This window comes from Paramisgurnus dabryanus, chromosome 22, assembly GCF_030506205.2.
Source record: "Paramisgurnus dabryanus chromosome 22, PD_genome_1.1, whole genome shotgun sequence".
Taxonomy (NCBI): domain Eukaryota; kingdom Metazoa; phylum Chordata; class Actinopteri; order Cypriniformes; family Cobitidae; genus Paramisgurnus; species Paramisgurnus dabryanus.
Window position 1 is genome coordinate 7129719 of NC_133358.1, and position 27696 is coordinate 7157414.

At 39.5% G+C, this 27696-nt stretch overlaps 1 protein-coding gene across 3 annotated transcripts in view; it reads right to left on the reverse strand.

The window, feature by feature from the left end:
* LOC135785318 (NXPE family member 3-like) overlaps positions 1 to 6812 on the reverse strand; it is an 81107-nt gene extending 74295 nt beyond the window's left edge. Inside the window, exon 1 of one of the 3 annotated variants that reach the window (XR_012335655.1) lies at positions 6248 to 6812. The gene's annotated coding sequence lies outside the window, so the exon portion shown is untranslated. The remainder of the gene's footprint in view (positions 1 to 6247) is intronic. The other 2 variants (XM_065294694.2, XM_065294695.2) reach the window with 2 other exon arrangements.
* Positions 6813 to 27696: the final 20884 nt, after the last annotated feature.

A 27696-nucleotide genomic window follows, 5' to 3' on the forward strand; every position in this document is an offset into this window, starting at 1 on the left:
CGGGCCTAACTTTTAAGGCCCGATTACAGCTCTAATATGATATGCCCCGCCGGCGAGCCCTACTGTAAAGAGTGGAACCGTCAGGATTGTTTCTTTATAAAAGTGCTGAGGTCCGCCTTTGTGACTGCTGAGTGTGATGAGTCGATCCCTAAGCTCTTCGCGGGGAAACACGAATCGCTACGTTATCCTTTTTAATGTTCCTCGGCTTTGAAAGACCGAGAAGAGGTCGGGTGACCGTGACTGACAGCCCCTCCCCTTGCGTGCGGCGAGGCAAAAACTGTGTGAATATTCCCTTATGCTTTTAACTTCAGGGAATTTCGTGACAACGGAGTCAACCGCGTCACCAAATAAACCCAATGGGGAAACAAGGGAATTTAAAAGAAAAGTTTTATCCTTCTCATTTATGCCTGACAGAGTTAGCCATAAATGCCTCTATGTGCTTACTAGAGCAGACATAGAACAGCTGATAGCGCGAGCCGTCTGTTTTATGACACAGAGAGACAGATCTGTAGCCCTACGTAATTTGTCAAATGTCTCTTTGTTTATCGTCTCGGCTGCACTCAAATCCTTTAACAGATCAGCCTGGTATGCCTGTAATATCGCCATAGTATGCAGCGCAGCACCAGCCTGACCTGTGGCTTGATAAGCTTTGCCCACGAGAGCTGAAGTAATTTTATACGGCTTTGTGGGCAGGGTAGGCTTCTTTAATGAGGATGCCGAGCCAGGCGAGAGAGAACTCGAAAGCGTCTCTTCCACCTGTGGCATTTCAGTATATCCGCGTGTCTTCGCACCCATGATAGTCGTATATTGACGCCGTGGGCATGAAAACATGCGATGAGTATGGTCTTTCCCATGATTTTTTAATTCACCATGGAGATCCTCAAAGAAAGGGAGAGGCTCATGTTTCGTCCTCTCCCTTTTGTCAATAGAAACCTATCCGCTAATTTGCTTTTGTTTGGGGTTCTCTGGCTCGCGAGGCCAGTCAATTTGCAACCTGGCGTGTTACCACCTCGAGAAGCTCCTCAACCGACTTTTATTGTTTTATTAGGAACGCACGGAGGCTGGTTTATCAAACTCCGCAGAACCGAGAGAGATATCATCAATGTCATTATTATAATGACCCCCACATGAACCGAAGAAACACCGGAGTGCGCTTCGGAATCACGCGAAGAAATATATCTTAATTTTGACGGTGCGGTCAGAAAATAATCACAGCGAGCAAAAAGAATTTTTATTGTGAATAATTCACAATGCTCGCACTCATCAGACTGTAAAGCCATGACCGCATGCTCCTCCCCCAAACACACAAAACAGTAAGTGTGTGTGTCATGCTTCGCCATAAAGCGAAAACAAACACACGACTTAGACTGCTTGTGACTCTTCTTACTCATATTTTCCTTTTAACTTAAACTCTTTTAAAATCGGAAAGAGAGAAAATCTGCACTCTATCTTGTTGGAATCTAACTCCTAACAAAGATCTCAAGTGAAGTTCAAAAGGTAAGAGAGAGATTTGCATTTCAGTGAAGCACACACACATTCAGTAGTTGGTCTGAAAATAAAAAGACCTGATGACACAGGTGGTGCTCATCTATTTTATAGCCTCGCATTGGGTGCGCTGTGATGTCGTCATCAACCAAGCCTATATACCTCTGGGTCAATTTCATTGACGTGTTTGCATACTATATTCAGCTGGTCAACAATAAAGACGTTTCCCCATAGCGCTTAGCAGCGCAGCATCGAAGTAAAGGTTTTGATAGGGAACAGATGTTCTTCATACCCTGCATGTCAGCCAGACACAGCCAGATGGTGGTCTGGACCACCATAATGGTCACAGCCAAAGATGGCTTTCTCGAGCCACCATAATGGACACAGACGATTTTTGGCCTTGTTAGACCGCCAAAATTGACACAGGCAATTTTTGGCTTTGTTCAACAACCATAATGGAGATTGCATGGCCAGACTGCGCCTTGACCTTTGTCGCTCGTGGTGCGAGGTCCATTGCAGTGTTCAGCTCTTGAGAATTGTTGGGCCATGACCACCCTTATGCAGATGCGTCAGTGTATGAAGGTAAAATGATGCCTAAAAGATTTGCATGGACATGATAATATTTTTGTTAAAACAAATCAAGTTTTACCACATTGTAGTCTTAACTGTAAGTGTAAGTGTAAAGTGTCTTGTAAAACTTAAACTTCATATGCTAAATAAGTATGAACTATATTTATCTGACCTCAGTTTTTCCACACTTACACTATTGGCAAGGTTTCTGAACTAAAATACTGCCAAAGGCATTGCAAGTCTGCAAACAGTGGCATGCAAACTAAAACACAGTTTCATAGGCAAATACAAATTAATCGCGCAGAATCTTTCTTTGTGTGTAAAATAAACCAGATTTAAATGTGTAAATGACTTGTTGCATATGGTGGGTAAAGCAATTTCCTGAAATAACCTGGAATCGACTGGTCCTTCTGCATTTACAGTTTTGTCACAATTCTCTCATTCATTTTAGTTTGCAAGCGTGGGTGGAAAGGCGGGGCTATCAAATGAGGCTCCTGATGATTCATTGTTTTCTCTTTTCTGATTGGTTCAATAATGGCAGTAGTTGTCTCAGTATCGTCCACGAGGCATTTTATGCTTGCAATGTCACATACATTCTCACAAATTTGATCATATAGTCTTCATACAGTGCCCTAGTCTGATGTACCTGCATTAATGCCACAGCATGCTGGGCAGAGGTGGGCAGCCAGTCAAGCTGATATTGACTCATTGTCTGTCACTGCCACCTTGCTGGAAAAACCATGTCTCCCTTTCACAGACAATGATCAGGGTTGGAGCTAAATTATGCAGTGTCCCTCCCTCCAGGATAAGATTTGGGAAATCCTGCCCTAGGGGGTCACTTATGTGGATGCCAAGTCTAACACAGGTTTTCAAAAAGTCAAGCCGAAAGAAAGAAGGTCCTTTCTCAGATGAATCCAACAGGGAGGGATTTTCCAGTGAGTTCCGTGAACCATGTCTTGAGGGGCCAATAAGGGGACACCAATAGGACCTGCACCTCGTCTTTCCTGACTTCACTGGGGGAAATGCATATTTGTGAAGACCATGAGGCCAGCTGTGTGCAGAGTTTCCTCAGTCAGAGCTTAAAATAGGTGGAAGTGAGAGATAGATATGTTTGGAGGATGCAAACATATCTATCTGTGGTCTTCCAAAAGTTTGAGCGTGTCTGGGTTGTAAATAGCCGGAAGCAACCTCAGATTTTTCTTCTGACTTCACAAAAGGAGATGGCGGGCAAGTTGCGACATGCAACGCAATGGTCGCATTATCATCTGTATGGACTAGAAAATCTTTGCCTTGTAGCTTGCTTTGTTAATGGTCGAGAGCAAGATATACTGTCCACAACTCAAGGCAGTTGATGCCAATGCCGCTGGGGTTCCGTCTTAACCCCTGTGACTACATTGCCATTGTACGTGGCTCCCCATCCTGAGTTGGAAGCATCCATGAATACCTCATCTCATATAAAGCAGCCCGAGCGCTGTCACTGCTACCACTAGTGTTGTTTTTGGCAGCCTGTTTTCATTTTAGTTTTAGTCTAGTCTTTGTGTCATTCTGTCATTTTAGTTTTTATTAGTTTTAGTCACGTTCATACTCTTTTAGTCTAGTCAAGTTTTAGTCGACTAAAAGTCTGGGCATTTTAGTCTTATTTTAGTCAGACTTATCCATGACTATTTTAGTCTAGTTTTAGTCGACGAAAACTGATGACATTTTAGTCTAGTTTTAGTCGACGAAAACTGATGACATTTTAGTCTAGTTTTAGTCAGTGAAATTGTATTTTAGTCTCTTTTTAGTAATGCAATTCTATTTAACCCATATAGTATAATGACCTAGTAGTAGTATAGACAAAACAATATTTTCTTTTAGCCAAACCCATTTCAAACAAAAGTTATATTATTGTTACCTTAAAGACTCAAGAATACATCCATTACAGACATGGAAGATGCCCTGATTTGAATAGATATTTATTTTACTATCCTCTGAGTGAGTGACTTGACTGTTCGCAAGAGTCTACATAAAAGTCTACATAATTAAATCAGAAGTAGTCTAAGCAAACACACACACACACACACACACACACACACACACACACACACACACACACACACACACACACACACACACACACACACACACACACACACACACACACACACACACACACATTCTGGTTTCCATGTTTTGTGGGGACATTCCATAGACGTAATGCATTTTATACCATACAAACTGTATATTCTATTCCCCTTACCTGCCCCATTCCCTAACCCCAACCATCACAAAAACCTTTCTTGTACCTTAGATTTTCAATAAACATCATCTTGTTTGATTTATAAGCTTGTTTCCTCATGGGGACATCAAAATGTCCCCACAAGGTCACAAAAACACTGGTATTCCTATCTTTGTGGGGACAATTGGTCCCCACAACGTGATAATTACCAGGTACACACACACACACACACACACACGCACACACACACACGCACACACACACACACACACACACACACACACACACACACACACACACACACACACACACACACACACACAGGGTCAAATGGGTCACACACAACTATAGTATGTGTGAGAATAGAAATATGCTATTGTTAACATTTATATTTGTATTTTGCCAGCAGCACAAACTACAATCATACAAATATGCAATTATATATTATAGTTTATATTTCTGCATCTGTACCAGTGTAGCTAATGGACTTTGGCTTAATCTAATGTGACAAAGCTGATCTTAAATGTCAGTATAAATCCAAGCAATTTTGGAGAATTACTAAATGTTTTTCTTGTAAGTAAATTAAAAGTCAGCTTTAAGAAAACAGCAGATGTCTATTAAGATAAGCAAAGTTGGTATGTATGGTTCTCAATAGTACAGGTGTTTGATTGATTTAATACTCAAGTATTCAGCTAAGTATGTTTTGTTCATTTAAATAATAAATAAGGGAAGTTATTAAGCATATACAAAACAACAAATGTCTTTAGCATAGATATCTTTACAATGCTTCAAAACGCAACGCAGCACAATGTCATTTAAACAATTGTTACATGATAAAAATTTTACATTGTTATACTGGTGATGTCAGCAATCAAAGCTATACATTTTAACAGGCTTGTTGAACTGACCTGAAAGTGATGCACGGGATTTATTTTGGACTTTTCTTTTACATTTGGAGAATGCTGCATCTTCCCGGTCGGAATCACCGCGCGGCTACATTTTTTCTCGTGTGGAAGTGTTTTCTGCAGCATTTAGTGGAAATGTGTTTATCTTCAACAGCGACTGCCATGAAGAGTCGTGTCCGTAAAAGGGAAAGGATTTTAGGTGCACGAGCAAGCTGTGTGGACCAACTCCGCTTCACCTCTGTAACCGCCCCCGTTTCTCCGCTTTCCGCACGTCTCGAACTGAAAAGGAACACTCGTGGTTGCCGCGTACACTGTTTGAAATGCCCATAATGTGCAAACGGAGGCGTATGATATCAAAGCATCGCGAGAGCAGACTGCTCCGCATGCTTTCTACTCACTCTCGCGGTACTTTCATGTTTTGATTGATCCACGCAGCGCCAACAACACACGTGATCACCTGCAGTCAGGTGGCGGGGGCGCGGAGAGGCTGGTATGGATAAAAGACGAAATAACGTTATAACATTTCGTCTCGTCTCGTTTTGGTCAACGAAAATGAAGAGACATTTTAGCTTAGTTTTTATTTTGTAAACCACTTTTAGTCTCGTTTATTCGTCAACAATATTGCATTATACATTTTATTATAGTCATCGTCACATGACCAGCATTTTCGTTGCGTCTCGTCACGTGAAAAAGGTTCGTTGACGACTATATTTCGTCATACTTTTCGTTGACGAAAGCAACAATAGCTGCCACAGCCATCATATGCCCCAGGAGCCTCTGAAATTCAGTGGGACGCTTTACCTGTGTTCTAATGAACTTAACCTGATAAGGATCACTGTACATGGCACACCCCCTCCCTTGCACGTGAGGCTGCATAAACGTCATTGTAACTTTGAAGCATTATATCTTCAAAATATACAGTCATGTGGTACATCGTTTGAAAGCTTAGAATCTCGGGATTCCATTAAGCGCACACACAAAGCATAATATGATTTATAGCAGTCATAAAACTGTAATCTAGTTGTTAGTTACCTGAACCGGGCGGCGCCGATTTAGGATATTTACTTACCTTCAAAATCTTCCCTTTATCTGCTTCGGTGAAATTGTCCGAAACAAATTGTTCATAAATCCCCAAAAGTCCAAGGATATGGAATATCCAAGCCTTTAAATCCAAAGCCTCACAATCTTGACGTTCCTGACCGAATTACGATATAAATACTGTATACAATTAGTTCACTCCGGACATTCGTTTGAATATCACTTTTCATTCACGATTTACAATTATATATTCGGATGTCATGTTTATTGTACAACTTCTGAGGAACAAATACACCCCTTTGTGGAATTTCAGCCGTTCCATAAGAGGTGCACATTCCTCTGTAAGGCGTGCAAGTATGTTGTACAGAAACAGAGATAGCTCTCCACCCAGGTGACCTGAAAGCCCAATGGGGCGAGGTGCCTGAGCGCAGTGTTGGGAAAATTCACTTTCTACATGAACTAGTTCAAAGTTTAGTTCACAAATTTTAAAATGAACTAGTTCAATTCATAGTTCATACTTCAAAATATTGACCTAAGTTCACACTTCCAAAAATTAACTAGTTTATTTTTCCATATGTTGCTGCAAGCTATTAATTATTGCCAAAGCCCATCTAGAACAACAGGCAGGAATTATTTTATCAGTTTTAAACAGTGGCGAGGCCAGAAATTTTAAACTGAGTGGACCTCGGTGATATTGGCTGGACCTCAATGCCTTCTCTCAAATGACATAATTTTACATTATAGTAATGGTTAAATGGATAACATTAAATTTTTAAAATCATGGATTGAATAATTTTCGGATCAGCAAAAAAAGGGAAATAAGGAAAATAAGATCAAAGAAAATAAGAACAAATCTAGAAATTATCAGCACCTAAAGAAAAGGAAAGAACAAAGAAAGTATAACAGTATTAGAACAGTCAGATGAATAATAACACTGTCTTCTTCATTCTTTAAATTAAATATAATTCATATTTTTAAAGCTCCAGAAGTTATTTACCTTTTGTCTTCTGTTGTTTGATTAACATAATAACACAAACATAAGCAGATTTTTTGAGGGTTATGGCACTTTAAACCTAAATAAACACGGAACCATACAGTATACTGCACGTCTGATTTCTTTCTGAACTGTTTGCGTTCACTTTAAGACCTAACTGACCAACTGTCAATTGCCAAGACTGTCTTTATTCTATCTTTATTTGTCATTGTACTGAGTCAGTGCACAGGCTTAGTTATGTAGCTTAAGATTAAAACATTAAAACCAGTTAAAATTTATCTTTTGCTAAAATGTGATTTATAAAAACATAGATCAAATTGTTAAAGTTCATTTTATAGTCAAGATGACTTGAAAGTTTAATACCTGGTGTGTTGTTTGAATGGACCAGCCTAGTAACAAAGAGATTCAAACAGGAAGTTGATCTGTTTTATGGGGAATATAAGCAAGTTAGACTCTACCAACTTTGATGTATTACACAACAACATTAGCTCAGTGTCATTTTTTTATTAGCTTTAACTATAAAAATTTGAACTAAGGTAATGTCAGGATCCTGAATGTCATTATATGTGTTTTGTCTTGTTTCTAGTACCAGGATCCTGACACCCTCATATAAGTGTTTGTGTGGAGTCACGTGACCTATTTGTTATGTGTGGCACGTGCTCTCATGTCTTTAGTCTTAACCTTACCCTCCTGTATCCTGATTATGTATGATTAGTTTCCTCACCTGTTGGTTATTGTCCCCTAATTAGTTCCTCTATTTAAATGCCATTGTGTCTCTTGTCTTTGTGGTATCATTGTATGTACGTGTGTCATGGTCAGGAGTCTGTCTCGGTTTGCCCTGTTTGTTATTATTTTATTCTTGCCTTGTTTACCCCCTCGAGGGTGTTTTTGTTATAAAATAAAAGTCTTTTGAGTTGAGAGCTGTCTGCACTTGGGTTCATCCACCCCCATTCCTGACAGAATGATACCACCATTCTTGAACCCAGCAGACAGCTCTGTTTTTGTTTTGGTTCCCTTGTTCAGTCTGACCCCGTCTAGTGTTCCTGTCCGTCTAGTCCTGCTTCGTCCTGCTGTCTGTCCAGTCCTGCCCCGTCCTGCTGTTGTCTGTGGAGTTGGTTTCCTGTGGCCGTGCAGTGAGCCCCGCGGGTGTGTTCCTGATCGGTGGGGTCTTCGGTAGGGCTACTGGCCGACGAGCTTCGCGGGAGTGTTCCTGTTCGGGGAGCTCCGCGGGACAGATCCGGATCGACGAGCCCCACGGGAGTGTGCTGGTCGGTGAGCCCCGCGGATATGTGCCAGGATGGTGAGATTTCGCGGGAAGTTCCTGGTCGGCGGATCCCGTGGGAGTGTTTGTACGTCGGACTGTCGCTGCGATGGAGCTCTGTTCAGCGAGCCCCGCGACAGGATCGGCCAGCAAGCTCCGGGATTCTCACTGGTCAGTGAGCCCCGCGAGCGTTCCTGTACGGCATGTCCAGTGTCCTGTTCAAGGTCGGCGGGCCGAGCGGTGCTGGGTTCCGGGCCCACTTCCTGGGCGGAGACCGTCTGTCCCGCCTTCTGTTTTCGGGGGTCCGGACATTGGGCACTGTCGGCCTTCTGGCCTTTGGACTTTGTTTATTGTTTTGTCATGTACTGTTGTGTGGGGATGCCGTGTGGCATCCTTTAAAGGAGGGGTAGTGTCAGGATCCTGAATGTCATTATATGTGTTTTGTCTTGTTTCTAGTACCAGGATCCTGACACCCTCATATAAGTGTTTGTGTGGAGTCACGTGAACTTTTTGTTATGTGTGGCACGTGCTCTCATGTCTTTAGTCTTAACCTTACCCTCCTGTATCCTGATTATGTATGATTAGTTTCCTCACCTGTTGGTTATTGTCCCCTAATTAGTTCCTCTATTTAAATGCCATTGTGTCTCTTGTCTTTGTGGTATCATTGTATGTACGTGTGTCATGGTCAGGAGTCTGTCTCGGTTTGCCCTGTTTGTTATTTTATTCTTGCCTTGTTTACCCCCTCGAGGGTGTTTTTGTTATAAAATAAAAGTCTTTTGAGTTGAGAGCTGTCTGCACTTGGGTTCATCCACCCCCATTCCTGACAGGTAATATACTTGTTGTTTATTTTGCTTGTTATCAGAAATATACTACTCTAAAGGACTTTGTTGTTATTTATTCTTAGCGGAGTTTACAGGAAGTTACGTGTGTTCCATGAAAGCCTTTGTTTATGTTGTTACTGCTGAAACCATCTGTAAAGCTTGTGGAAATGCCAGTCATGTGATGTTTACTTGTATCTTCAGGAACTGTTTTCCAAATGGACACAAAGTTATCTTCTAAAATGTATGTGTATAAAATTTAGATTTGATACTTATTATTGAAATTTTATTGTACACTATTTCTCTTTAAGTCTCCTCAAATTCATTCTAGCACAACTCAATGAGGCATTAAGGGGTTGGGTCAATATTCAGGACCATTGACCCTCCCTTGCATATTGCCTTTACACAAGTAAAAGTGTCTTACAAAAGTCAAATCGATATATTGTTTTATGTGAATGAGTGGGTAAAATGGTTTTTACATCTTTTTGTAGCAAATTCCCAACTGTACAAGATCCAGGGGCCTCATTTATCAACATTGCGTAGAAAATGCTCTATATTTGTACCTACGAATGAAATTTAGAATGTGCCTAAGTACAAAAAAATCGGGATTTATCAAACGTGCGCACGTGGTTCGTACGCACATCAGTAAGTAATCCTTGATGATAAATCCCAAGTGTTCTTAAGCACCATGCTCGTGCACGTTCATGGTCATTTGCATTCCGAAACGCCTCCGATGAACCATATATGGTGACAACACCTCCCGTTATAAGTCACGTGGTTGTGCTTTTTCCCTCATCGCAATAATGGCAAAGAGAGCGTAAAAGAGGAACTTTACAGACACAGAAATTGAGTTACTGGTGGATGAGGTTAATAACACATCTGTTTGGTTCACTTAGTACGGGAGGAATGACTAACAAAAGAAAACAAATCTGCATGGGAACATGTTACCAGTGAGTTTAATTCCGTTGGGTATGAGAACACTTCTAGAAATAAAAAAGTGGTTTGACATTAAATTATCAGCCAAAAAAAAAAAAAAACGCGTCACAGCACACCGACGTGACAATGACAGAACTTACCTTGGACAGCCGCATAACCAGCATCATCGGCGCGATCTCTGAAAACGCGCTCCAGGCGGAATGGATGATTTGCCAAGTCTTCCAATAATGCAAGATAAGCCACTGTTTTAAGCTTTCTAATATAGGGTTAGACACTAATTTCATTAATTAACTTCAACACTGATTTGCAGTTACTTTATTAACAGTAATCATTTTTAACACCTTGGGGTGGATAATAAATAGGCAAAGTGTTCTTTTAACGCTGGGGATGGACGGTCCTGAGTAGTAACGCTATTCTACCACTAGATGCTCTGCGTACGCATACTCCGAGGTGTGCGTATATTTACACACATTTCTACGTATAAGTGCAATTTGATAAATTCCACACTTTGCGTAAAACTGTTCCTACGCACACTTTACGCACACTTCTGTGCGTACGAACGCTTGATAAATGAGGCCCCAGGACTCTTTTGTTGGTGAAAAAATGTTTGGTATGTGTTTCTTGTCCTTATTTCAGCAACTTTTTTTTTTACTTACCATAAACATAATTTCCTTAAAAATACAAACACGTACACAGATGTTACTCACATATTATTTTAGCACAATTTGTGCTGAATACAATGTTATGTGATATTAAACATTAATATGTTTAAAGCAACTGAAAAAAGTGGGTTAAAAACCATGCAAACGTCATAAGTAGACAGACGAAAACAGTATAAAACAATAAAAACGCCCAATTCACTGCACCTTTAATGACACTCACCCTTGTAATGCCACAGTTAGGGCTGCTCACTGTCATTTTGGTTTGTTCAGCCTACATACCTGTGCTTTTTGCTGAAACATGTTTGGTAAGCCATTGTGTTTGTTTTGTTTTCCTTTTGTTTGGATTTTTGTACATGTGTGCAACCAAAAAATTATTAATTCACTAACGTCTTTAAAGTTCATAACAACAGATGTACTAACAATATCCACCACTATATTAATAGTATAGTATGGGCAATTTTGTGTCAAATCAAAAAAAAAAAAAAAAAAATTGAATACTGTTTCTGGAGAAAGTTACGGAAGAGGATAAGGGCCACTGGTGAACATTTTTTTTTAATTCTGACTTTTCTCAGAATTCTGAGAATAAAGTCAGAATTCTGAGAATAAAGTCAGAATTCTGAGAATAAAGTCAGAATTCTGAGAATAAAGTCAGAATTCTGAGAATAAAGTCAGAATTCTGAGAATAAAGTCAGAATTCTGAGAATAAAGTCAGAATTCTGAGTATAAAGTCAGAATTCAAATTCTGAGTTTAAAGTCAGAATTCTGAGTTTAAAGTCAGAATTCTGAGTTTAAAGTCAGAATTCTGAGTTTAAAGTCAGAATTCTGAGTTTAAAGTCAGAATTCTGAGTTTAAACTCAGAATTCTGAGAATAAAGTCAGAATTCAAATTCTGAGATTAAAGTCAGAATTCTGAGATTAAAGTCAGAATTCTGAGATTAAAGTCAGAATTCTGAGATTAAAGTCAGAATTCTGAGATTAAAGTCAGAATTCTGAGATTAAAGTCAGAATTCTGAGATAAAAGTCAGAAAGAATTCTGAGATTAAAGTCAGAATTCAAAAAAAAATTCACCAGTGGCCCTAATCCTCTTCCGTAGAAAGTAATACTAAAATGAGGAAGAAAACAAAAATATTAAATGTATTGGATGTATATTTACTGAGTCATTACTAATTTGTAAATTAGAATATTTAAATATATGTAGGAAATCACCCACTGCTCGTGACTGACCAACTTCTGTTACTTTGTAACAAATATGAATCCATATTTACTTTATTTGCTCACTGGGAAGTCATGTGACAAAAAACAGATCATGTGACAACTACACTCAGAGTACATATCATATAACAAAAAACAAATAGCAAACTTTATAAAAATTATTATTAAAATGCCTTTATATCAAAATCCTCATTTAACCCTAATGGTGACAGAGTATTGTAAGAATTACAGACTGCCTCCAAACAGATTCTACTCCAACTTAGGTGTTAAAACAAGGTCATCCACCTAAAAGGCTTGATTATTATAGAGTTAATCTCAGTCCAAGCAATAAACCGATAATATAACCTAAATGTATATTATCTTAATTAAAGTATGGGAGCAGAAGTGAGACTCCGAGAACCAACACAGGTCAAAGGGGGGTCTATGATAATTAAAGACATCTGTTTACACATCATCCAATCACTTGGGTGAGCACTGTAGCCTTATCAGATCAATTCGACCATTTGATTAAGTACTCCATGGTAACTGTAAGGAATTGAGCCATTTACATCGGTATTCATATGTTATAGGGGTACAGCATTAGCATTTGGAAATGAGTACAAAGAGTGAAAGTGGCCATTTACATGGGTATTCTTGCTTTACATCTCAAAGGGTACAGCATTAGCATTAGGGGTGGGGAAACAGATTTCAAACTGTATAAAATGTTAAGAATGACTTTGTTGAGGGTTCACTCCAACTCCGATGAACCCTGAGTGTCAGGGCTCTGCCATAAGGTCTTGTTTATATTTGTATTTTGTCATGGTGGCAGAGTTCTGGCAGTCCCAGGCCTTATGTGGAGGTTCATGCCTTGTTTTTTTGTGTGGCATGTGCCTACGTTAGGTGTGTTCGACATCGGCTGTGGCTGGATGTAACCGATCGGCAAGATTAGCCGCGTGCAGGCGGGGAGGAGCTGAAAACGGAGACGTGAAGTCGGACGCGCTGTGGTTCTCGTAGTTTGCTGCATTTATGTCAGGCATGGCTGATCACGTGCCGTTTGCTTGCTTAATCGCATTAAACATGATTTGTAAGATGTAAACTACATAAAAAGTGAATTATACTGTTTTGAATGTCCGTGTATGAGCATGAGTGGAACTGAAGAGGCTTACAGCATCTGTTTTTACAAGAATAAAGTTCAACATAAGCATATATTATTTAAATACCAATGTAGTGGGGTCTACGTTTTTTATCCATTTTATTTTGATGAAGATGACACAATATAACATCGCGACTACATGAAAAGAGCTTTAACTGTTATAAAAATACAGATTTGTGAGCAATTGTGGAACTGAGGGTGTGAAAATAAACACGAAATACACGTGATTGTTGTCATGTGGTGAATCCGACCAATCGTGAAACAGCTAGTGTTGTCATTACAGCCCGTGCAGCTCCTCTTTGCGAACTGCGCTGGCTAACTCAGGCGGCTGATCTCGAACCGCTCTCGCGGTACTTAAAAACCATATGACACAATCACGTGCCTGCAGCGCCAGCTTAAGTCGGACAAAGTTACTAACCGGAATGCACTGCTTCAAGTCAGCCACCGATCGGTCTGCGCAGCGCCGCATGAAGTCGAACACACCTATTGTCTTGTCTTGTGACCCCGCCCCGTTCTCCTGCTTATTAGTAATCATTGGATTTCTCCCATCACCTGTTCCCACTCGTTATCTTGTTTGTTTTTTTTCTATTTAATGTCATTGTATCCTAAGTTCTGTGCAGGTTCATTGTGTTCTGTTTCCCGTGTTCATGTTTGAGTGATATCTAGTTATCCAGTCGAAGTTTAGTGTTATATGTCAGAGTTTTGTGTTTCATGTTTTGCACCCCCTTGATGGTTTTTGTTTGTTTAAATAAAATGTTTTCTGTTTTCCCCCGACATCGTTGCGTTTGGGTTCATTTGTCCCTCAGATACTCACACTGAGTGCTTCATGTACTTTGCTTCTGCTTCGATTGAATAAACTAATTTTTGATTGAGACCTTCAACATCCTTCCTCATAATTTTTTCTTACAGTTTTTAAAGAATAAATCCAAAAGCATTCTCTCTGTAATAATTTCTTCTCATAGTCTCCACCTCTTGATGGTTTTGTTACCTTTTCTATACCAACATACTGTAAAACACTGACATTATGACCCATTTGTCTAAAATGAGACGCTATGGGACTACGCATATCACCAGTCCTAATGTTACTGCGATGTTCACTAATACGACTACGTAATTGTCTGGATGTTTTGCCCACGTATGCAAGACCACATGGGCAGCGAATAAAATAAATAACATGGGTAGAGGCACAGGTGATAGTGTCACGGAGTGACTGGACAGGGCGGAACCAAAAGTAGAGTGAAGAGGTTCCCCCCGGACCGGTTTGCACAGACACCGGCACTTCCGGGTTTCCCGGGGATTCCCCGCAATCGCTGTAATAAGGCACAGCTGCGTGAGCGATGTGGGGAGCGACGATTAGGCGAGCCACGCTAAAGAGAGGGATATAAAGGGAGAGAGCAGAAGTTACTGGGAGGAGTTCGGTTGCGTTGGATGGATGCTGTGAGTACCTGCTGGGTTTGAGTCATTTGATGCTGGAGTACGTCACTGTTGATATGTCCTTGGATCTGTGAAGAGAGAGAAAGCACCGTTCAAAGCCAAGTAAGAGTGAGCATTGTAGTGAAACGAACACATTGACACCTTTGTTATTGTTGTCTGCATGAAGGACTGGGTGAGCTGCATTGAAGACGTTGTGTATATTGGCGTATGTCCTGGAAAAGGAGGAAATAAGGAGAGAGAGATCGATTAGAGATATGCCAACCGTGAGTAACCGTAGACCAGTGGTGAATGTTGAATGCTTACATTGTTAAAGGAGAGTGTAACTTGTTTCTAAGCGGCCCCACCAAGTGTGTGTGGTAGGTGGGCGAGCCGGGAGACGTGTATTGAGCTGACACTGGACAGCGAGAGTTTTGCCACTGGTCGAGGCACTGCACGACGTAGCAAAGTACGATCCCACTCCCAGATTTAGGCGTAGTCCCGCCAGGAGAGGAGTACGGACCCTAACCTATTCACTGGAGTGTGTGCTGTGCAACGAGTGAGTGATCTATTTGACGTAAGTACACAAAGCTTTTGAAGTGTTGTGCTGTGTCCTTGTTGTTTGTACTCACCTCAGGAGGGATTAAACCCCTGTGGATGCCATCGGGAGCCGCTACGACGGCGCGTGCCCAGCCAAACAAATTACGCCCTGTAACTGTCTAGCAGGAGCTCGACGGAAACACCAAGTAAGGTACTGTGAGGAGTTCTGTAGCGACATCGGCCCACCTAGCAGCAGAGGAAGAGTCGAGGGTGATCGGGGAGACCTGGGTGCCTATACGTACGTTGTGTGTGAAACTAATGTGTGACAACTACTGTTTTTCGTCTAGATCTTCGCCTGTCTAGGGAAGAGGACGTGCGGTCATTGGCCGCTTGGAATATATTCAACAGGACGTTATTGTGTCAGCCCCCGGCCGTGTGCCAGACAGGGCCCCCCCCGCCTCTTGCTGCATAAGATGGTGACGGTGACGTATGGGTTTCAGTTTCGATTGTACTCCTGTGCCTAGTTGAGTATGTGTTGACATCACGAGCTAAAAGCTAACTTACCCAGCAACGATCCACAGCCCTAGAAGCCCTGTATAGAGAAAAATATACTTATCTCACCATGAGCTAAAGCTAACTTACCCAGCAACGACTCACCGCCCTAGAAGGCCTGTATAGAGAGAAAGATACTTACCTCACCACGAGCTAAAGCTAACTTGCTCAGCAACGACCCCCTGCCCTAGAAAACCTGTAGAGGGAGATCATACTTACCTGTGTGTGGACTGAAGTTGAAGTCCCTTGACCCACTCTAGAGACCTGGTGAGAAAGAGATACGTACCTTGTCTTGAGTCCCTGCCAAGTCCACTCCATCTGATCCAGGCACCTAGAAGGAAGGCGTTGTGTGGGTTTTGTCCAACGTAGAACTTACATTGTGTTTATTCTGCCCTCAGGAGTAACGAGGCAAGCCACGGGAAGTTCTTCCACGCAGGAGGTGGGCCGTGGACGAAGGAGCTCCGCCCGGCCCTTGCCCTGCTATTCCCTGGTTTCACAGAGAAGACTTCTCCCCTCCAACGTCCCTGGCCCCGTAGTGTTCCCCCTGAGGGCGAGAAGCGATATTTTAGATTCCCTTTTCCTACTCCCTACTACTTTTTAAATAATTTAAATAAAGCTTACTGTTTTAATATACTTATCTCTTGTTGTTTGGTCATTGGGGTGCTTTTGGGACCTCCTCGAGGTGGAACTTGGGAAGGAGCGAGACGCGCACAGTTTGTGGTCCGCTCCGACCTGTGACAATAGTGCCCCGTATCCGAATATCACGACCAGTTTGCCACAATTGCCACACCTATAGTTACCTGGAGGAAGAGTTGGAATACCTTTAATGCGTGCAGGATATTCAGATTTTACCAACCAATCACGGAGGTTGTTTTGACGTTGTTTTGATGTTCCCACCACTGAAGCTAATGATTTTGATACTATCATTGACTTTAAAACAATTTTTAGAACCTTGAGACTTCGCGAATTCTTTGGTACAAATGAACAGTCGCTTCCTTCTAATGATGTTTTACCAGCTACTACACAGGACAGCATCACTATTGAACAGTCCACCTCTCGTCTCCCCTTTAAAAGAAAATCCACCTTTATCCACCCAAGAATAGGTATTCATCCTTAGATACCTATTGTAGACTTGTGGAATGTGATGTAAAGACTGCTCTTAAGAACAAAAGGCAGTATAAGGTTTAAAATAACTTGTCGAAAAAGGAGAGGGACGCTTTACTTGATCTTGGCAATGATAATACGGTGATAGTGCGTCCTGCAGATAAGGGTGGAGCGATTGTACTTTAGCATGCTTCGGATTATGAACAAGAGATTCGAAGACAATTGAATGATCATACTTTTTATCAATCTTTACCTGCTGATCCGACTAACAAATTAAAAACCTGCATTGACTCTAAGTTGTTGTCATATTGTGAGAATGGGGAGTTTAGTAAAAATTAATATAATTTCCTTAAAGGTGACATAGAATGATTGAACAGGGTATTTATTCTTGTTCTGTGATGTGACATGTTGACAAAAAAAAAATTTGTTTGGGTCTGTAATGCCTTAGAAGCTTCCTAAAAACCTCTCTCAGACAGCTCTATTAGGGTGGGAAATTTTAAACAAGTGGTTTTAAACCTATTTGGCTCCCCCTACTGGCTTAACTTGCAATCTCATTACTGATTGGCTGACTGTAAGGAACGACAGAGTCAGGATCCCAATGCAAGAGGTATTTTTATTAGACAATAAACAATGGAATAGACTGCCACTGAAGAACAGAGAATATGATGCTGCTTCGGCCGTCCTAAACCCTTCTTGACTCGGGCAATTACTCAGGAAACTGAACCCCAAGAATGTGCGTAGAAGAGAGACAAGAGAAGCCCCGGCCGTCCATGGCACAGGGAGCTACACGGCTATCTGGACCCCAATATGGGGGAAGGCACGTAAGCCGCTCCTGCGCGCGTCGCAGCGCAGAAGCCTGAACGACTGGGAAATCACACCCAGCTCCGGGGAGAAACCAATCGGATTACCAAGCCTCCGCAGCGGGACACCGCAGGTGGAGAAACAGGAAGACAAACAAGATTATTCCAATAGGCTTTCAACTGGGATATAGACAGTCTACGGACACAGAGGAAAAAGTCATTAGCAAACACAAATGGATATGATCCTCAGAGTATAATTCACCGCTGCTCGCTGTGAAGACCCAGAGTCTGATGGCACAGTCTTTGGAGAGAACAGATACTCTCAATAGTCCAACAGCGGGTAGAAAATCCACAGTGGGGAGATACAAAATCCACAGATAGAGAATCAGCAGCTGAATATCTGAATTAACGAGAATCAGACAGCACAGACCAGTATATATGGTTAACTTGACTTGACAAGACACGTTACGGCGACATACATCAAAAGCACATTAAATGCCATCAAGTGACATCAGGTAACATTAAGTGATGGACTCGCAAACACTGAGGCGAAAGGAGAGGATTTATACAGATACCGATTGGGGAATAAACAAGCTACAGGTGAAGATGACGCAGTGAGGAAATCACAGAGAGCAGGAACACCTGTGTGAAGCGCGCATGTGAATCTGTGAACTAAACACAAAACAACAAGGAAAAACAGAGCAGTGACAAGACAAGATAAATCCATAAATATAAAAAAGTCACGAGACACGGGAAAACCGTGGTCTAATATAACCAAACTAAGACCACGCTTCCCCACACAAAACATTGTACTGTCAGAACCCTGCCATATTAACCCTCTGGGGTCCGACCATTTTGGGACACTGTCAGAGGTTCTGACATGCTCTTACATTTGGTCTTTTTTCAGTTGCTTTAAAACATAATAATGGCAAGTGTCTTATACCACTGTGTTCAGCACAAACTGGGCTAAAATATTATATGAGCTACATGTATGTACATGTTTGTATTTCTGAGAGAAAAAGGTTTATGCGTGGTTTTTAAAAAAGACATTTTTTTACGTCACTGATATAAGTTCACAAAACCCATACTAAACATGTTTTAACAAGACTTTCCTAAACAGAATCTAGTAGTCTAGAGTTTTTTCTTTAAAATTATGTGAAAATCATCCTGCCTACTGATTCACATAAACCAATATATTGATTTAGAAATTGTAAGACACTTTTTGTTTAGAGTGGCCGTATGCGAGAAGGATTGATTGACAGTTAGCAAACAAAGGCTCGCATAATGAGCTGCATAATGAGCTGCATAATGAGGCAGGAGGGAACTACAGTAAAGAATGTGAGGACAAATGTATACATGTTTGTTTGAGGTTTATTAAGAAGTTAACAATATAATCAAAATAGAAATGAAGGTCAGTAGGACATTATCTATTTATTTGGAAACGAACCCTATTCAAAAACTTAACTTGTATAAGAAACTGATAAACAACAGAGCTGTAAACTTCATGTGGCTCATGTTACCATATAACTTTATGTCCAAAGAGTGTGAATATGTTTTTCCACTTCATAGTTTTGTACTGATGAGAGGGATGCAGACCTGTAAGAGAGTTATGAAGCATAAACTGTCCACAGAAATACCCATACATACATAACTGATGGGTAAATGATAGCACTACATTCAGATAAACTATCATAAACTAAATTAGTATCTCAGATAAACATCTGCAATGATTAGTTATATAAAAAGCTGTTTTCAGATGACTGTTTTCAGATGCCCATCCCCTTATCGTCTAGCTTCTGTTTTAAACGCGTTTCTGTAAGCGAGTATGAACTTTAAAAACACATCGCAAATGGATGTGCATGAGCTCGCGTCTCCGTGTAAACAACGCGGAGCTCATAATAAAACAGTGTCGCGTGTAAAGCGCAATGTATGGAATGCGTTGCATGTAAACAATATCATATTACAGCAGATCCCCCAGTGCAGCATTACTCAAAGTTGCCATGAAGGATACGAAAGTGAATAACTGTGTCTAACACTGTACAGCATGTAACAATGAAATCCGCCATACGTGATCACGCGCGAATTCGTTTGTAAATAAGCATGTAAACATGGAATCATATTACATCACATACTTAAAAGATACAGCAGTGCAGCATTACTCAAAGTTGCCATGAAGGATACGAAAGTGAATAACTGTGTCTAACACTATACAGCTTACCAATGAAATCCGCCATTACGTGAAATCACGCGCCCTTGTTTGTAAACAATGCGAAAGTTTTTAAATCCGAAGCGTGCAGTCTGCTCAGGTTGCTTATGTAGGCTGAACTGCACAAACCATAACATATTACATGATAGCAAATATAAATGAAGACAAATGACTTACAGTTTCTTCAGGAATATATCCTTCTCCATTGCGTCTTCCATTGTTCTTCTTCTTAGGTAACGTTAAAGATAAACGCTTCTCTTCCTCAATGTCCAGACATAAATGAAGATATTCCTCACGTGTGTGTATAAAGTTTATAATCCAAACATGCAGTAAAGTCTTAAAATCTGATAAAACTTTACGCTTTGTTTATTATTGTTGGAACTGCTCATCTCTTCATTACCATGTCAACAGCCTGAGGGCGTGACCGCATTAGAGATAATGAGCTCAGCCAGGAAAAACGGTACTCTCTTTACTTCAATGCAGATTATATAAACAGGAAATAATTGTTTTTGATTATAATTAGCTTGTTTAAAAGTAGACATTTCAGGCTTTCTTTGGATATGTGTATCATGTTTGTGTGAGGAGTATTCGCGGAGTTTCAACTGATTTTTGTAACGTGATTTGAGAGACAGCTGGCGGAGACAGAAATGTCTGAATGCGCACCCTGTTTATTTTCTTTATTTGACAAAAACACAAAGATCTCTTGTTATTGTAAATGTACACTAATTAAAGAGGACCCTTCAGAGTTTCAACTGATGTCAAACACGTAAGTGTTTGATTATTAATGATGGAGTATTTTAAGTTGATTCTGCTATGATAAGGAGAAAACACGTCAAAACGCGTCCCCGCGTTTTTGGACCCCTGGGGGTTAACCTAGATATAAATATCAAACAAGACTCTGACAGAATCCTGACACTGACTTTGCTGCCACTCAAAAAATTTAGCCAATTATTTTTGTAGAACATGTCTTTATTGGGATTTACCAAATATTTAAAAACAAAACAAAACAAAAACTTTCCCCAGGCAGGATTAAAAAATACAATAAATAAAAATTAAATAAATAAAGTACAGTTCCATAATTAAATAAAATTAAATAAACCACATCTTGCATTCTATAATTTCATACATCCAAGGCTTCTTCAATATCTCCATTTTTAACAAAATCTAGGAATATCTTCTATATATCAAAAAATTCAGAGGGTTTCTTTCTTATTACATATGTAAGCTTTTCAAGAGCCAAACAAGTTATTAAGTTTTTCAGCCATAGACCAAGCGAAGGGCAATTTGTATTCTTCCAAAAGAGGGCAATAGAGCGTCTTGCTTGTAATAAACACAAATCCACCAATTTCCTTTCTTTAGTGGACAACGAACAATTGTCTTTGTAGATAGACAATACACACAACACAGGACATAAAGGAACTGGAGAGGAAGTAAATTGAGAAATATATTGAGTTACCCCAACCCAAAACCTCTGTATGTTCTCACACTCCCACACACAGTAGAAAAATGTACCTGGGAACTTATTACACTTAAAACACAAATCAGGGATATTAGGGTTAAATTTATTTAATCTTACAGGGGTTATATAAGTTCTCATTATCCGATTATATTGGAAGAGTTTCAATCGTGAATTCAAAGTTTGTGTTTGTGTTTTTAAATAAATAGTATTCCAATCATTAAGTGAAATGTCAATATTTAAATCTTGAGACCATGCGTTTCTTTTATTTTCAGAGCTTTCTGGATGGTTTTCTCTTACTATGTTATACAATTGGGCAGAGGCGATTCTAGGGTTAGAGCTTTAGGGGTGCTGAGTACCCAATGAGCTCCGCTGCCACCACCCACTCTTTTTTCCTACAGAAACCAATAATATGTCTATTGTAAAATAACTATCATTTTAACATTGGTTCAACTAACTCCAAAATCCAGATTTTTTTGGAGACCTTTCAGGCATGAAAACGGGTCAGGGGTGAAAAAGATGAGAAGAAAATTACCCCTCTAGGGTCCGGGAGAATGCTCCCCCTTAGATTTTTTTTAAATTACATATTTTAAAGCATCAATCTGATGAGTTTTGAGATTCATTTTTTTGCTAACCTTTTGATTTCTAATTAGTGGCGAGCTAGCACTTTTTTGCCATTAATGCCATATTATAGTATCAGGACAAAAGGTGGGCTACAGCAGCAGTGGGTATGGTTTTATGTGGATATACAGTGTGTCGTTTTAAGCCTTTGTCAAAATGACAAATCTCCTAATTTATAACTTTTATGCCTACAACATATGGTAGGTTAATTTATAGTTTAATTTGCAGCTTTTCTTTTAACAGTCCTTTAATTGAACCATTACTATATGTCTAAAACAAAACACTTGTGACTCCTGCACTAAGGGTTAAAAACGTTATCCCCTTCATATTAATCTACATGTGATCAACTAAAAAATTAGTTATTGTCTAGTTTGATAGTCAGACAGTTAGTGATTTGACACATAACTTACCGGTACTGGTGGTATAGTGATATGTAGTTTGTTTTCACTCTGTTCCAAACGCCATGTTTTCATGACGACTGACCAGAAAAGACACACGTGATGTCATGTTTACATGACTCCCGATTGTTAAAATAAGTCTCAAATTAACAATAAATCATACAATAAACTTTAACAACGGAGACACACGTATGCAACTACCCACTGAGACACACAAAACTGCATGCGTCTTGCGGAAGAACATTGTAACCGGCACTACTTCTCTCCGTTTAAATCTATGGACGAGTCACCCAGGTACTGTACTACTCCGCAGCGCGCGGGTACCCGCCGGACTAAAATAATCCGAAAATAAACACTTATTATACGTGTACCATGGTGATTCAGTATAAGACAAAAACACGGCTTGAAAGATTGCTTCGTGATGTACTCGCTCAATATAAACATAACGTAAACATTTTGTAAGATTTGAACAAAAAAGTTGCATCACAACACTTTTTACTGATTCTCACTCTGCGTGTGTTTCGCGCTCGGGCTAAGCGATGCAGGTACAGAGAAGTTAAAGAAGAGGATGACACCATTTGCTAAGCGGGGAGGTTTTCTTTTTCTACCTTAACATATACATTTTAAACCACAAACTACCGAGTATGTTTTGGACATTATTTAACCTTGTCAAAGACGAACGAACATTTTAGAATAAATACATTTCTTGCTCCAAGTTTTAGGGGTGCTGAGCTCCTTTTTAGGGGTGCTGAAGCACCCCTAAAAAGGGGCTAGCCTCGCCCATGCAATTGGGTAATCCGCCCTTTAATATAGCAGTCTTGCGATGAGAAAGTTTCTAGTATTGAAGTTGGGGGGAGTTGGAAAGATTTCTTTAGTTGCAAAAGTTGCAAATATTTAAAAAAGTGTTTCTGAGGAATGTTAAATTTTGCTACCAGTTTATCAAATGACATTAATGTATTCTCTTCATAAAGATCCTTCACTCTAACCAAGCCTTTATTCATCCAAAGTTTGAACCCCATATCCTTTTTAGCTGGAGTAAAATTATTATTTCCCCAAATGGGGGAGAAGCAGGAAAGTACTGGAAGGTCAACAAGATATTTATGGGCGTCATACCAGATTGCAATAGAATTTTTAACAAATGGGTTATCCGTCATTTTTTTTTAGTTCTTTTAGGAGTGCAGAGTATAAAAAGCTGTCAAGGGCCAAACCTTTTGCAGCCAATGTTTCAATATGCAACCACGGCTCATTAGCTGTCTTAGAGAACCAGAACAATCTTGCTCTCAATTGAGCAGCCCAATAATACCAAAGAAAATTTGGAAGTTGGAGTCCACCCCTTTCATAGGGAAGATATAGTACGGAAAGTCTAAGTCTTGCCTTCCTGTTATTCCAAATAAAGTTAGATAGAAGCTTTCTTATTCTTGGAAAAAAAAATTGGTGGAGGGGAGATAGGTAGTGACTGAAAAACATATAAAAATGTGGGTAATATATTCATCTGAATCACATTTATTCTTCCCATTAGAGAAAGTGGTAGTGTCATCCATCTAGTCGTCTCTTCAGTTAATCTAGCTATCAAAGGTTCATAATTTGCTGAAGTAAGGAGTTTAATTTTAGGGGAAATTTTAATTCCTAAGTAATCAAAACCATTCAGAGCATTTACAAATGGATGAATCACCTTAGGGTTTAATCTTTCTTGATCGTTGAGAAACATAATTGAAGATTTATCTTTATTTACTTTAAATGCCAAACAGGCCGATAAGCTTTAAGAGGGATGGAATAGAAATTTCAAGTTTAGAAAGAAATATAATGGCATCATCAGCATATAGGGCAATACGATGTTCTAAGGCTTCTGTGAAAATACCATGGATAGAAGGGTGTGATCTAATTGCTATTGCCATAGGTTCCACTGCTAGTACAAAAAGAAGGGGTGATAGAGGTGAGCCCTGTCTAGTACCACGAGTAAGTTTAAATGAAGGTGAGATCAAATTGTTAGTTAGAATCCTTGCAGAAGAATCAATGAGCAAAATTTCAATCTATCTGCGAAAATAATTCCCAAATCCAAACCTCGTTAGCACCTCCATTAAGAACGGCCATTCCAGTCTGTCAAATGCCTTTTCGGAATTGAATGAGAGAATGGCCGTATCAGGGGCTCCATCTCCCGCATGCACTAGGTTTAAAGGGGAATTCCGCCTTGAAATGATCCTAGGGTTAATAACAAACGTGTACCGAGTTCGACCGTTCACTGGAGTTTGTTTTCATGTTAGTCTAACGTGACCAGTGTTATTGCTAAACGCAAATTAGCATGTTATGGTAGCCTTCGGGGCATCAGTGCATTAAAAACGAAATCGCTATGTCTATACTACTAATAATGCTCAAAATAACCCCACACTTACACTATAGCACAATGAGGGTCTCTATATCTAAACCGAAGCATTGAGAACTTTGCAAGTGTACAGGCAGTTTATTAAAAATAAACACTTACCGTTCACGTCTGGATCACATATCCATGCGGGCGCCATCTTGGGAAAACTAAACTCTCGCGTGAAACGTTGTTGCCCGTTGTTGTGGAACAGGTGTTGTGCTTTCACGCGAGAGTTCAGTTTTCCCAAGATGGCGCCCGCATGGATATTTGATCCAGACGTGAACGGTAAGTGTTCCTTTTTAATAAACTGCCTGTACACTTGCAAAGTTCTCAATGCTTCGGTTTACATATAGAGACCCTCATTGTGCTACAGTGTAAGTGTGGTGTTATTTTGAGCATTATTAGTAGTATAGACATAGCAATTTCGATTTTAATGCACCGATGCCCCGAAGGCTACCATAACATGCTAATTTGCATTTAGCAATAACGCTGGTCACGTTAGACTAGCATGAAAACAAACTTGAGTGAACGGTCGAACTCGGTACACGTTTGTTATTAACCCTAGGATCATTTCAAGGCGGAATTCCCCTTTAAGTACTCTCCTAACATTATGAAATCCCTGACAATTTTTGATAAAGCCATTCTGATCTAAATGTATTAATTGAGGTAAAATCATCTCCAGTCTCAATGCCAATGCCTTAGCAATAATTTTGGTGTCCTTGTTTAAAAGAGAAATTGGCCTAAAAGACCCGCATTTCACCTGAGATTTTCCAGGCTTTAAAATCAGAGTTATGAGGGCACTTCTCAACGAAGGAGGGAGACATCCATTTTGGAAAGCTTCCATATACATATCCAATAAAGGGGAGATTAATTTATCTTTAAATTCCTTATAGATATCGACTGGAAGTCTGTCCGGACCTGCCGCCTTACCACCTCTTAGACCCAGAATAGCATTAGAAATCTCTTCCAATTCCAGTTCCCTATCAAGCTCAGATCTGGTTCCTTCTGTGATAGAGGGAATATCCAATCCATCTAAAAAATTATTCTGTTCAACTGGGCTTGTAGGGTAGTAGACTCATATAGAGATTAATAAAAAGAAACAAAAGTGTTATTAATTTCACCAGGGTCTCTCGTGATTTCCCCTTTTTCATTTCTAATTTCGTGAATGGATCTTTCTGAAAATAATTTCTTCAGCTGCCAGGCTAACAATTTGGAGGGTTTTTCGCCCTGATCATAAAAAGTTGCCTTAATCTTAAAATACTATTTTCAGCTTTTGATGAGGAAAGTTCCTCATACTCTGCTTTTAGGGCTAATAATTTTTGTTTCAATTGTTAGGACTTGTCTATGTTTATTAATTTTTCTAACTCTCTAATTTCAGAATCTAAATTAATCATCTTTTGTTTAAATTTATTTAATTTAGAGCTGGTATAACCAATCATTTGATATATGCTTTAAAAGCTTCCCATCTAGTAGTGGCAGAGGTCTGGTCAGTATTTAAATTAAAGTATAAATCTATTTGTTCGCCAATAAATCTAATGAAGTCAGCGTTCTGCAGCCACTAGGTGAACCTTTTGTAAATTTTGTAAATTTTGAATCTATGTAAAGTAATGAGATGGGAAAATGGTCTGACAATACAGCACTATCATATAAACAATTATCTATATTTGGAAGTAAAGAAGTTGAAATTAAAAAATAATCTATTCATGAAGAGGTTTTACACTGTAAAAAAATTCCGTAGAAATCGCAGCTGGATTGCCGGTAATTTACCGTAGATTTACATTTATGTTATTTACTGGCAAGAGTTTGTTCAAAGTTAAATGAACATTTAACATTTACAAGTCTTTGTCTTTACAGAGTAAAACTAAAAAAACAGCATCAAGCAAAACATTCTGGGAAACAAAATCTGAAGCAAAAAACAGAAAAAGGTTGATGATGATCTCTGATTCCCAGAATGCTTTGCATGAGGCTGTTATTGTATAGTTTTATTCTGTGAAGATAAAGACTTGTTAATATTTAAAATTTATTTAACTTTAAACAAACTCTTGCCAGTAAATAACATAAATGTAAATCTACGGTAAATTACCGGCAACCCAGCTGCAATAACATTGAAATTTCTACGGATTTTTTTTACAGTGTAGATAATGATGAAAAACATGAGTATTCCTTTTTTGATGGTTTTAGTGTTCTCCAGGGGTCATACAAATTTAAATCTTTTATAAATTGTTAAAAATTTTTCCTGCTTTGAGAGTGAGAGCTATCCTGTCCGGAAGAACGGTCAAGCAGCGGGTCTAGAGTGCAGTTGAAATCACCTGCTAATATAACTATACCTGGAAGAGAAGCTATTAGTATAAAAAGGTTTTCAAAAAAGGATGGGTTATCCTCATTTGGGCCATAAATATTAATGAGATTAAAAGTTACCCATATAAATTTCCTGTACTATCAAATATCTACCGGCTTTTTCTATAATACTGTTATATACTAAGAAGGGTACCGACTTACAGGCCCGGATTAAGAATTCGGAGGCCCCTGGGCACAATGTCTTGTAGGCCCCCCCCCACGCACACAATCAAATTGTATATAAATATTATATGGTTCTTTTTGTTAGAAACACCTCTACTTTTACAGGATTTACACTGACACATTACAGCCGGTGATCACTACCTGTAGGACAATATCAATACATGTAGATCTGCACAGGGGGCAGATTTTTTTAACAAACGATTAAATATATTGACACAACTTCGTTGCCAGTTTATTACAAACCAAGGAGAGGGTAGACAGTTTCACAAATAATGTGTTTGTTTATTTTGCACGTGGTAGTAAATCTTTTTAATTCTTTTGGTGATAAAATAACACATCTTGACACTAAACTAAAAAAGGAGGGTTGCTGCTATATTGTTAATTTCATAGGAAAAATGTTGCAAAAAATAGTGGGAAAAAACACTACAGGTAGATTGACAAAATAAAAAAATAAAGCAACTGAAACTGTTCAAAATGTATTGAACTTTAAACTAAAATAT